Raw genomic sequence first — 13,284 nt, 5'->3', positions numbered from 1 at the left:
TTTAGTGTGTTGTCAAAATACGAATAATTTTTCACCTCCTCAATTTTTGCATAATTTTTTAGATTTTTGACACAATGATTTTCTCGTTTCTCAATCCTTCTTTCATATTATTATAGGTGTTTTGCCTCTTCAATTTTGACTTCTGAGGATGTTCGGAGTTTGGCGATGATGGTGGCGAAGTTGGGTAGCGATGACGGGAATGACGTTGATGATTACAACAGGTAAAGGTATGCGCGGTGCTGTTCGGACGGTTTAAGCGTAAAATTATAAATCGAAAGAGGATTGGTATATCGATAAATTGTGATTTGGACGGTTTTGGACGGATTGAAAAATATTCTAACCAATTATCAAGTATTTGCAAAATATATAACACTAATTTGTATAATATTTTTCATATATATAACACAAACTAATTTTACACAATATTTTTCATATATATAACTACAAATTTGTAATAAACTTTATATCTTAAATCTCTCACACTCATTTTTACTTTGATATTTTATTAAATGTTAAAAAATATATATGCATTAATTATAGCGGAGCAGAGCAATTTTGATAAAGCAGTGTGGACTGATTCAGATCGGTGCGGATTTAGAAATATTTTGCACAGCTTTAACGGTAGGTTTGATCTAAATTTTACTTTCTTAAACCATATTTTGAGTAGATCGGTGATTTTTCTAAATTGTAACTAGTTTTTGGCCGGGGGGGGGGGCATATTTCTTCATAGTCTTTTAAGATTTTATTATTTTTTTCTTAATTTGTCTATTGATTTGTTTTTTAATATAACTGTTTTATATGTTTACCAAAAAAAAGAAAACAAAAAGATATAATTTTCACATTAAATAAAAAATCAATTAAATGGATATAATTTAAAATTGTTATTATCACAAACTTTTATGTATATTTGAAATTGATCGTTTTGTTTTAAAAGTCTCAACTCTAATTTTACAGTCGGCTAAACTTACAAGATAATTTTTCATTTATAAATCAACCCTTTGTACAAAATTTAGGATAAATAACGTTTACAGGTGAAGTTTAGAAAACAATTTTAGATTGATGGAAAACATTTATGAGGATTTTTTTTTCAAATCCTTGATATTAAGATTTTATAACATAAATGATATATAATATTTTCATAATAATTAGGATCTCTCAATATTTTTACAAAGAAATTTTGATACAACGAAATTTCAATCTAGAAAATTTTCAGATAAATTTCTCTGTGTTTTGAAATTTCTCCGTTTTGCTCAATTTATCTAATTTTCTCTGAGTTTTGAAATTTCTCTAATTTGAATTTTCTCTTATTTACTCACAAATTTCTCTATGGTTTGCTCAAGATTTTCTTTATGATTTGACTAATTTTTTTTAATTTACTCACAATTTTCTCTATATTTTGATCAAATTAAAAAAAATTATATTTTGACTCAATTAGAGAATGAAGCATACAGATAGTGCCATTGATAAACCCTACAATGATCAATCCGCTCTCAATTCAACAAAGCTTCAATTCAAACTAAGAACTAAGACTAAAAAGCAAAAATCGCCTCTGTTTGGCAAGATGGTTTTGAGGCTTTTTTGGCTATTTTAGCCACAAAAAACAAAATAGGCTATTTTAGCCATAACAAACAAAACATCACATCCAACCCATAATCATTACATTCTTCTCTCACAAAAAAAGTCAAAAAAGCCAAAAAGCCAAAAAGCTCTTCCCAAACCAAGCTTTTTAGCCCAGGCTAAAATAGCCAAAAAAGCCAAAAAGCCAAAAAGCCAACCCACTTCCCAAACGGAGGCTAGAACCTTAACCCAAACTTCCATTTCATGTTGTCAAATCAATGAACCCAGATGAACAAAACGATCAATAATGCCAAAACTTGGCTTGCATTGCGTGATTCAAATAAACCAACAAGAGTACCCATTATTCAAAAGCCCTAACCATAAAATTTCACAACATAAATTAGAATTTCTAAATCAACAATCAATCAAAACATTCTAATCCTCTCCCAACACACCAAAACGTTAATTTGAAACAGAAAAATAGTTGAGTAATAATACCCATATAAACCGTAAACACAAATAATTGTTATTCCCACAATGGTGTGTATAAATTAAATGTATAATTAAAATAAATAACAAAATAAAATAATTCAAAAAATAATTAAATAAATTAAATTTCAAATTAACTGCTTACAGAAACTTTAAACGTCGAGACCTGTATTGGACACAATTTCCTTAAAGTAGATTTTGCCTTCACTCTGGTACTTTGAGATTCATCGGTGTCTACTTCTTACGATGCAACGACTAACACTTGCTTTGCAACACTACTAAATCAAGTCTGGCGAACCAAAGCTCTGCTATGACTTTCTCTGTTTCTTCTTAAAATTAAATGCAGAACAAATGTAGAAACATAGAGACGAATAGAAGAAGGACAAAATTCTTAGGGAAAAATTCGATTGAAAGAATTTATTAGAATAGAAGGCTTTATATAGAAAAGCATGTGGCTTTTCCGATCAGGTGCCAACAGATAGGAAACTGTTCGGACAGATACAGATTTGTTCAGTTTGAATTCAATAGGTATGAACCTGTTTTGAACTTGTTTGGGTGGGTAAACCTATTTGAGATCTGTTTAGGTGAAGGGAAAAAAAAAAAAAAAAAAAAAAAAAAAAAAAAAAAAAAAAAAAACCTGGAACAATTTATTTTCAATTTTGAAACCAAAATTAAAGATAAATAAATAAATTACAAATGTTTTTGGCCCAAAAAAGATAAGTATTGGATCGGACAAGCCCAACCCAATCTCATACCACGCACCCAACCGAATGGACGGCAATGGCGGCACGCGCATGTGATTTTTGTTCTGGGTCCAATGGGTCTAGTCCCTCCTTACCCATAACCTTACATTTCTACAAACTTGGGTACCCCTTGGGGCCCATCGTAAGTATTCCAAGCTAGAGTATATATACCTATACAAATCCTTAAGCCTTTCCAATGTGGGACAAGCACATTTCACAAACGTGCAGGAAACCCACCAAAAGCCATTTTCACGAACTCGAAAATGCGCATTGAATTCTCATTCATTCGGAAATGGTTTTGAGCAACCAAATACATGATTTTATTCACTACGTGTGTCATGACCCGAACCCGCCCCCGTGGGTTAAGGACATAACCGGTCAGTAATCACGAGATTACTTACGGCCTCAAACCAAATAAGACATAACTCATCAGAGTAAAGGGGCCAAACGGAAGCAATTTCAAACTTTTGTCCATAGAGCTGTGCTTATATGGCATATCAAAACGAACCATACATATACATGTTAATAACTCACATCAAAATATGTACTAATACAAAATTCTGTACACACAGGATCATTCGAGTCTAGGTCAGCCAATCAAAAACTATATATAATCATAATCCAAAGTCCTCGCCAACATGACAAAATATAATAAAATAACAAAGGGTGAAGACGAGTCTCGTTCGTGAAACGTATGGGCTGACTCTTCAAAACCTTGGTTGTCTCACACAAACTTCACTGAGACTGGGTTTGGACCTCCCTTGGCTCATCTACAGACACATGAATGAGCGAAAGCCCAGTGAAAAATATCAAATATGGAAAATACACGAACGGTATTTAGAACAATATACACCAAACGGCCTTGGGCCCAATTCATATTTCTATCAGGCATATATATATAAATATGTATAGGTCAAGTGACTGCGATTCCAAACACATCAAACGGCTTTGGGCCCAATTCGTTCTTGTCCGACGGCCTTTGGCCCAATCATTTGTGTCATACGGCCTCTGGCCCATCCATTCATGTCATACGACCTCTGGCCCATTCATTCATGTCATACTGCCTCTAGCCCATTCATTCAGGTCATACGGCCTCTGGCCCATCCATTCTTTCGTTCATGTCAAACTGGCCTTTGGTCCATTCATTCTTTCATTCATGTCAAACTGGCCTTTAGCCCATTCATTCTTTTGGCATAGCAAACATTTGTCCACCATTCAAATTAACGAGCTTCTAAGACTTACATAGAAGTAAGCAATTGGATAAACAACATACTTCAGATATCTTTATTAAAATATTATTCACAGTGATCGACTGGTGGATTCACCCTTGAGCTTGACCCTACACGTCACATAACACATATGGGTTACAAACAATTTAATCTGTTCTTAATTCATACATCTCTCTTAGGCTTCTTTCTTATCCTTTTTATTCATTCATAATGCTCAATGCATGCCTAAAAATACTTAGAAGTGAAAGAGAACGGAAAATGAAACACATAACATCTTTACAAAATTTCAAAAACAAGGGTCCCCGCTCGAGCGGACCCATTAAGTCTGCAAAAGTACTGGTTGCCTTGTTTTTACGCTCGAGCGTGAACTTGGACGCTCGAGCTGAAAGTCACCCTACATAGCTCCCCGCTCGAGCGTGAATCTCCCCGCTTTAGTAGACATCATGTCTACAAAAAGTTCTGGGAGCTCGTATTTCCCGCTCGAGCGGACGTCCCAAATTCTGGAAAATCCAAAATTGTTCTTGAGCTTCAAAATTGCATTCAACTCAACATATCTTGCATATTATGGCTCAAACTTCACATATACATGTATCAACATGATCCAATACCAAATTTATTACATTATGAAGCTCAATTTCACAAATTAATCACATGCATGTCCCAATTTACACCAAACTTATTTCAAACATAACAAATTCATGCATTCAAAACTCATACTCTTATGAATTGTACATGCATATGAGATATAACCTTCATTTTCAACTTAGATGATGAAGAGATGGTTAAAAACATGAACTTCAATCAAAGATTCAACATGGATCATGTATTTCAAGCTCAAACATACAAATTCATGGCAATTTTCTACATGCATGTGTACATTGATTTCTAATTCAATAAAACCAACTCAATTTCATCATAATCAATAAAATTCATATTCTTGATCATCATTCAACTTTGAATTCACAAAGTTACAAACTAGAATCTATGAATTTACTCACCTAGAAGCTCAATTTTCCCAATTTATGATAAATTCTTGAGTGTGTCTTCAAGATCACCAAGTTTCCTAGCCAAATCTCTACCTTGAGCTTCCTCTCTCACTAAATTCGGCCCCTCTCTCTCTCTAGAGCATAATTCAGCCAAATTAAATAAAAGAGAGGAGTTGAGTGTATAGTGCCCCTATATGTATAAGTCCCATTAATCATAATTATTAATATCAAATAATTTGAGCACTACACCATCAATTTAATCTAATTAATCTGATCCGAATCAATTTTCAATTAAATTTCATCGTAGGCTCTAAAAATTACGCTAATCACAATGGCGTAATCAATTTCGGGTTCTGCGGCCTATAGGGCCTTCAATTTAAATTCCAAAGTAGATAATCAAACAAATATTCCTACGGTGAACAGATAGAAATTCAAAACCACATATTTTCACATAAATGGCACACAAAATCATATCAAACACATAATCACATTCATACTAAGGACTAATTAGCATAATACGGAACAGGGTTATCACAACGTGGCATTAAACATAAATCCAATTAGTAACATTAAAATTAACGCTTGGGTCCCACCTTAATTAATATTCAAAGTTAGCAAAAAATAAGGTTTTTTTTTTCCAGAACATCAAAGTCATTTTCCAACAATCCCCCACATGAATGAATTTCACGATAACAAATATGCAACAAGATGCAAACAAAGAAATAGTACATTAAGAAGATACACCACATCGAGATAGGTAGTTTTTGGTTTTGAACCTCCTTGTAGACACCCCATTTTTGATCCCCCACAAGACTTGGGCGCTTTGTCCTAAGCACTCGATGATGAAAGTGACGTTGTCAATGTTTTGAATTCTCAACGAAGAAATCTAGTTACATTTCAACCTTCCATACCCAGGCTGTTTCTATCCCTCTATACCACAAAAATCCATTTTTCAGAACCATGCCAACATACACTGAGCCTGAACCAGAGGAACATGGGAGCCACATTGGGACTCGGCCGTGCCTCATTTGGGGCCGGTTGTGGCCATTTGGGCGAGAAACATTGTTTTGGGCGGGAATCCACCACCTGTCTATTTTTGAAGATATTTGTGACCTATTTAGCTCAAATTCTATAAATACAAGCTGATGCCTTAGTGTTGGGGGTTAGAAAAATTTCCAAGAGTGTAAAAAACCTTTGAGAGCTCCTTCTTCCTTAGCAAGCTATCTTTGAGATATTATATCATCTTTGAACCATATCTATACATCATATACACCCTTAGAGCTGAACCTTGAAGCCTTGGTTGAGCCTTGAAAAGCATAATTCAACCTCGAGAGTGCTAGGATCAAGTTTGGTTTATAACCAAAGCTTGCTTTCTTCAAGAGGTATAAGCTTGTCACCTTTTTCATTGCTTTCATTTCAATCTCTCTCTCTATATTTCTTGTGTTTTTGTGCTGTTTTCGATCCATTTCAAGTGTTGGAACTTGGGGTTGAATAACTACCAAAGGTAGAGAGGCTTAATACCCTTTCTTGCACCTTACTTCATAGCTCATTCCCTTTATTTTACCACTAGTTTTCTTGACTTACAAACTGATTTTTAGAGCTTAAAAAGGCTGGAAAACATGGTTTAGAAGTCTCAAAAGTGGAGGGGTTAGCCACCCCTCCTTGGTCTTGTTTACTAGTTTTGTATCTCTTTGTTTTGGCTTTGTTTTGTACTCTTTTAAACATACTTTTAGCTACTATTTTTTTGTTTGTTAGGGACTGTTTTAGGGTTGTTTTAATTCATTTAATTAGTTTATGCTTTGAATACTTTGCTTGTTGTGTTGTGCGTCCTCATGGCTTCGATTGTTTAGGCCTTAGACACCAAGTCATTCGAGTTGTTAGCTTTCTTTACTTAGTTTCTATGCAAAGAGTTCCATTTTTGGTAATAATCAATTTCGCATAATCATGTATGCACCCTCCTTCCTTTCTAGGTTTTTTTTTGTTTGGGAGTTGTTTCAAGCAATTGATTGTTATTCATGGCATGAGAAAGAGAACTCCTATGCTCAATGGCTTAATCTCTTCGGAGGTTCATCGTCAAGGCATAGTTTCTCTTTCATGCTAAGGATGACTTCTCGTTTGACATTTCTCTTCATTTAGTGGACTTAAATCTCATTATCAGACTAAAAGATTAAAGAATGGAAAGGACTAATAAAATTGGCTTAAAATCAATAAAACCGACATAAAGAAGATGAATAAAATTGGTTGGATTCGGCCGGACGTTATGTCGAGTCCATCACGCCAAGAGTCATCACATATCAATTCATCATATTTTGATAAATCTTTAGGCGTGTCTACCTCCCTCTTTGAGCTAACTTCATAATAAGAGGGAGGGGTGGTTGTCTTTCATTGCATTTATTAAATTTTTGTCCAAATGTGTCCGAAATCATCAAGTAATCAACTTGCTACCATTGATGGCTTCGGAATCGAATTCGTTCTTCTCTTGAGTTTCCCGTGACAGAGAAGAGCAAAAGGGACAAACAAGGCTTAGAAAGGCTCTGTCTGTACTGTTTTCACATCAGAGCACAAAAATATTTTTTTACAAGAAAATAGGGCACGACTGCCCTTGTTTGGACCCAGTCGGGCCTCATTAGGGGCCGACCGGGCTCCAATGTTTGGTAAACAAATCACTTTTGGCAGAAACAGGGGGCAGTGGCTGAGGGTGAAACAGAGTAATTCCATAGAAGGCAGACAGAGCATTTTCTACAAATGGCCCTCATTGACGCGCATATGATCCTTGTGCATATTCTGTTATTTTAGTATTATTATTATAATTATTGTTCATAATAATGTTGTAAAATTATTGCTCATCTTATTGATGTAATTACTGTTAGTGTAATTATTATTATATATTATTGTTGTAATATTTACTGTTAATATCATTATTGTAACAACTTAGATAGTTAGTTGGTTATTCATTATTCATTTGGGATTTGTAATAGCTAGTAATTAACTCGGACACTTGGACATTCGGACCCTCTTGCATGAGGACAAAATATGTAATAATTCGTGTATGTCTTCCAACTCTCATTTTTTTTCTCCCTTTTATTTACCCACTTATAATGGTAGCATCATATTTACTTAGCATTTTTCATTACTTGTATCCATTCGTCTTATATGCATAAGGGTTCGGCTCATCATTCTAACCAATGTCAATTTCACATTTTTTGCTCAAATACGTGATTTATTCTATGTTTTGAATTGAATCAAATGCCATGCTAGTAGCCGAACTTGTTATCATAATGTGTGCATCATTTAAGAGCATGCATTTTTTCTAATTATTTTGCTTTATTTGGCTTGCCTTGGTGTAATAACCCGACCCTCGTACATGCTCTTTGTTATATTTTTGGGTCCTATTTTGGTGATTTTGAACGTTTACTGTGGAATCCTTAAGTGAGTAAACCATATGATTAAAGATGTCTATCTGTTCAATAAGAAAAGTATCTGTTGTATGAGAATGTTTAGATCAGAAATTGGAAGCCTTAGAGGCTTAATTATCTGGAATTGATTTCACATATATGACCAGCATGATTTTTAAGTAATATTAAGCATGTTTATGAAATTTTAATTTGGGGATGCTTAAACGATTCATTTTTGTCCCTATCTAAGTTTTTATATATGTATATATATGCTCATAAGAGTCTTATGACTCATAAGACTTAGAAATCATATTTGCTCCTAAGGGAAGATGATGAGTGAGAGAAATTGAAGGGTAGGGGGAGGAGATCATCAAAAAGGCTAGGAATTTGTGGAAGATTAAGCATAAGGTATGTATAAGACTAACTCACTTAACTCCCATAACTCTTCTTCTTAAGATGTGTAAAATACCCTTATGATCATGTTACTTAGGGGTTGGAATGATAATTCCATATGTATGTAAGAAGTTAATGAACAAGATAACCTTGCTTAGTTGCTTGAATCAACCATGGAGACATTGTATTTGAGCTTTTATTTTGAATTCAAAGATGTGGATATATGTGTTTATGGATGTGTAAAGCAAGAATTTTCATGAATATGTGTATGTTGAGAGCCTAAAAATGATGAACTGAATTAAATTGATGTAATTGCTATCATCTTGACATGATTTTGAACCATGTATTATCAAATAAGAATGTTGATTTGAGCCTTGTAGATATGTGCCAAAAGATGGGATTTTGTAAGAATTTTCGGACATTTTTGGGCTGAATCGCCGCACGTGCGGGGGGTCATGGCCGCACGTGCGGGAGGTGCTGCCGCACGTGCGGGAGTCATGGCCGCACGTGCGGGAAATGGTGAGAAACAGGGGCCTCTGTTCTGCTAAAAAGGCACGTGCGGGACCTCAGGGCCGCACGTGCGGGGCCAACTGCCGCACGTGCGGGGCTCACAGCCGCACGTGCGGCTCATGCTGAAAAATATGGTTTGCTCCGTTTTGCGTGTAGAACCCTCTAATGTTGTCAGAATATGTATTTGATGTCTTTTAATATGTATAAATTCCTTCGAAGTAAAATGAAGCAGAAAGTGATTTAATATGGAAAGGGAATTAAAGTGTGTAAGGTTGAATGTGTGCAGGGCACACTCTGGGAAGAACAAGCACGTCGTCGCAACACTGTGAGTAGTAGTATCATTATCTTCCTTACACATGAACAATGATTTTCATTAGCATTTCGTTTACGTGACTATGTTAATGTCTCAAGTACGCAACTAAGATTAATGTTTCAAGTGTGTAAGTATGTATGTTAATGCTCAAGTATGCTCCAAGTATGTAATGAATGAAATAAGAAAGATAAAACACCTATGTTCTATAAGACTCTAGGCCTATGGCCATTCAAGATAAGTTATCAAGATATGGAACAAAGTGCTACACGGAACTAAGTGCTACGACGTGAGCCACCTCTAGAATCCGTGTGAGACACCTCTTGAGTCCGTATAAGTATGGTTTCAAGGGCTTTATGCCACTTCCAAGGGCTTTAATGCCAACAAGTACAAGGCCTTATGCCACATGTTTAAGGGCCTTGTGCCACTATGTTCAAGGGCATTATGCCACCATGTTAAGGGCTTCAAGCTGTTATGAATTAAGAATATGATATATCAAGCTTTTATGATCAGGTATGGGCCTAAGGCCGATATAAGATGCATACAAAATCAGGCTACTTTTGGAATCTCTGCATTCACACATATAATGTTGTATGTCATGTTCAAGTTGAGCATTGCTTCATTATGTATTACTATTCACTGAGCCCGGCTCACTCTCTGTTATGTCTGTTTCTGTAGGCAATCAACCAGGTGGTCAATCCTAACCCATGATGCCCGGTTCCTTTTGACAACCTTCGTGTATCCAAGCACTTACAAGGCCACCCATTTTGTGAAGTCTACTAAGATAATTGGCTTATTTCTTGGCTACCCTTCCAAGGTTGATGGTGTTCAACTCCAATAGTTTTTGTTACATGCCCGATTATAGGGCTGGGTCTGTATATGTGTTTATAAATACATCTCCTGCTAAGGAATATTTTTGGATTCTATCAACTTCTTATGGTGCATGTAATGTATGAGATCCTGGCATGTTAGAAATAGCTCAATGGAATTTGTTTGGTTTTGTATTCTTGTATGTTATGTGCTTCCGTCAAAGGCCCCATATACTATATGTATACCAGGTTATATGTCTGTTTGAGAATAGGTCATGCCCGAACTTTTAGGGGCGAGTTAGGGGCGTGACACTTGGAGTATTAGGTGAGCATTTCTTACTTTAGCATGTTGCATTGTGTGTTTGTGTTGCCATATCAAACATATTCCCATGAGGCTAAATGCTTAATTGATATACTTGTTTGAATGTTGGTGGATGAAGGCCTTTTTACTTAAATTGGAATAATTTGATTAAATGTAAATACGAGCTCACTTTTTCAATGTATTCAAAAAACTTTTTCAAAAACAACATAAAATCAAAGCATTCCAAATTTGGGAATTGGTTTATACTTGCATGCATCACTTAGTAAAATTAGCATAATAACCTAAACAATAGCATATAATGTAAATAAGAAACACATCATGATTAGTACAAGTTGATTTTTGATCAGGTGAGTGGGGTGCTCAAGTAATGACCTTCCACTCTCATATCTAAGTTTTCGAGCCGAGACACTTTGGTGATGACGGACTAATAGCCTTTGGCATGAGTCACGGGTTTTCTAAATTTCTCAAAAATATTTAGGTGACGACTTTGAAATCTAGCAAAACAGTCAATTTTTGGCATTTTTTATTCAAAATCAATTTTCCAAAAGAATTGTCGAATTTGAACTCATTTGTGTTTATTTATTTCACATTGCACTTGTGAAATCAGATTCAGAACCACGGGGGTCTGAACTATAGGGCTAATCGTATCCGAAAGGAGCACAAAATGCAAGCTACAATTTTCTGGTGACTTTGCTGAGGAGTTAGAGAACTTGACTCGAACTTCATAGTGTGAAATTTTATTTACACTTATATGTTCTTTGCATTTCATTTGCATTGTTACTCTAAGTCACTGTGTTTTCCATCTGCTATTCCTAAACGGTTTGCCGGAGGCTTGCCCAAGTTTTGCATTGTTACTCTAAGTCACTATGTTTTCCATCTGCTATTCCTAAACGGTTTGCCAGAGGCTTGCCCAAAAAACTTGCTAAAAGGCTGACCGATCGTGGGCTCTGCCATGTTGGAAACACAACGCTTGGACCTGGATTACCGCTATACCACTTGATCCACCTTTCACTTTTCGGTGTTAGGTGTGAGAGGTATATTAAGTAGTCTTGCCGAGATACCCTTTTTTGACCATTTGGCCTAACTGTATATAGTAAAGCCATAACGACTATTCCAAATTAAGACAGGATGCTCACCTATATACATGATGTTATGAAACTACTTACTTGAAGTAGTGTAGCCTAGATCATGCCAAAATCTAGAACAGGGTAACCCAACCCCCTCATAGGGGTGTTTTGGTTCTCTTACTAGGTATGTGCTTTTACAGTGAAACTCTACAGGAATGTCATATTAGTGGTACAAATATCAGTTTTGGGGGTAGAGTTCAGTGAATGTTCGTCAATTGTGATCATGACTGTTGTGGATTGGGCCGAAGTGCTGTCCGATTTTGATTGTTGTTTTTCTTCTTTCTTTTGCTAGGTAGTTTACCATCATAGCTTCAAAAAGACCCAATAACCCCCAAGTTGTGTGGACTCGTTCTGGCAGGCTTTGCAAAGCTCAAGACCTTATTGGTGGTCAGCCAGTGTTAGTCTCACTTCCACAAGTTGTCCGACGAAGAAGGAACAGACAGTCAGCAGCACCAGTACAAACCACTCAGCAAACACCTGTTCGTTCCTACTCATTCAGTTCACCAGTACCTAACTCACCCAGATTAGCAATGGCATGCCATGGTGGCAGGATTTTAGAGAACCATAGATACCGTAAATAAAATGATGGTCACACAAGATGAAATTATCGCTAATTTACGACGCCTATCTGGGGCATCCGTATCCACTGTCTATCCAATCCCGGCTGCTCATCCGAATCCTGATCCACCTCCCCCAATGGAAAACCCCCAGGTCCCAGATCCCTAGGAGATGTTCGCACCAACTCCAGCTTACAAACCGATGGTACAGCCTCCCTGCGGGACTCCTTCCCTTTGACATCAATGATATAGATTTGGCCATGATCAAGATTGCCAGCTAGAGAAAGCACTGAAAAAGTCCCAAGGCTTTAATTCCATTCTGGATATTGAAGACGGGTACACTGAGGCTTCGGTTCGATTACCAGAGAAGTTTAAGATGCTCCACATTGATAGATTCGATGGAAGTAAGGATCCGATTGTACATGTTCGCTTGTTTTCGGATGTTTTGAGGCCAATGGGTCTCTTTGGGACTTAGAAATTGTCGTTGTTTGGAAGAACTCTGTCCGATGTGGCAGCCATATAGTACGCTAAATTGGAAGATTCTACGAAGCGGAATTGGGAGGAGCTACCTGAGGGGTTTGTCAACCAATACTCATATAACACTCAGATAGAGGTGACCATTAGTGAGCTTGAAACTACTACCCAGAACCCCAAAGAACCTTTTATTGGCTTTGTCGCCAGACGGAGAGTAAAGGCGGCCCAGATGACAAATAGGCCATCTAAAAGAGAGCAAGTCCGACTGGTGGTCCAGAATCTTGATCCAGATATGCTGCAAAGAATGATAATGACACCGCTATCTACGTTTGCTTCTCTATATGCGTTGGGGGTCCAAATTAAAAGTGCATTAAAAAAAGGCA

This window comes from Camellia sinensis, chromosome 1, assembly GCF_055761805.1.
Source record: "Camellia sinensis isolate YWXY chromosome 1, ASM5576180v1, whole genome shotgun sequence".
Taxonomy (NCBI): domain Eukaryota; kingdom Viridiplantae; phylum Streptophyta; class Magnoliopsida; order Ericales; family Theaceae; genus Camellia; species Camellia sinensis.
Note: the sequence above shows the minus strand (reverse complement) of the source record.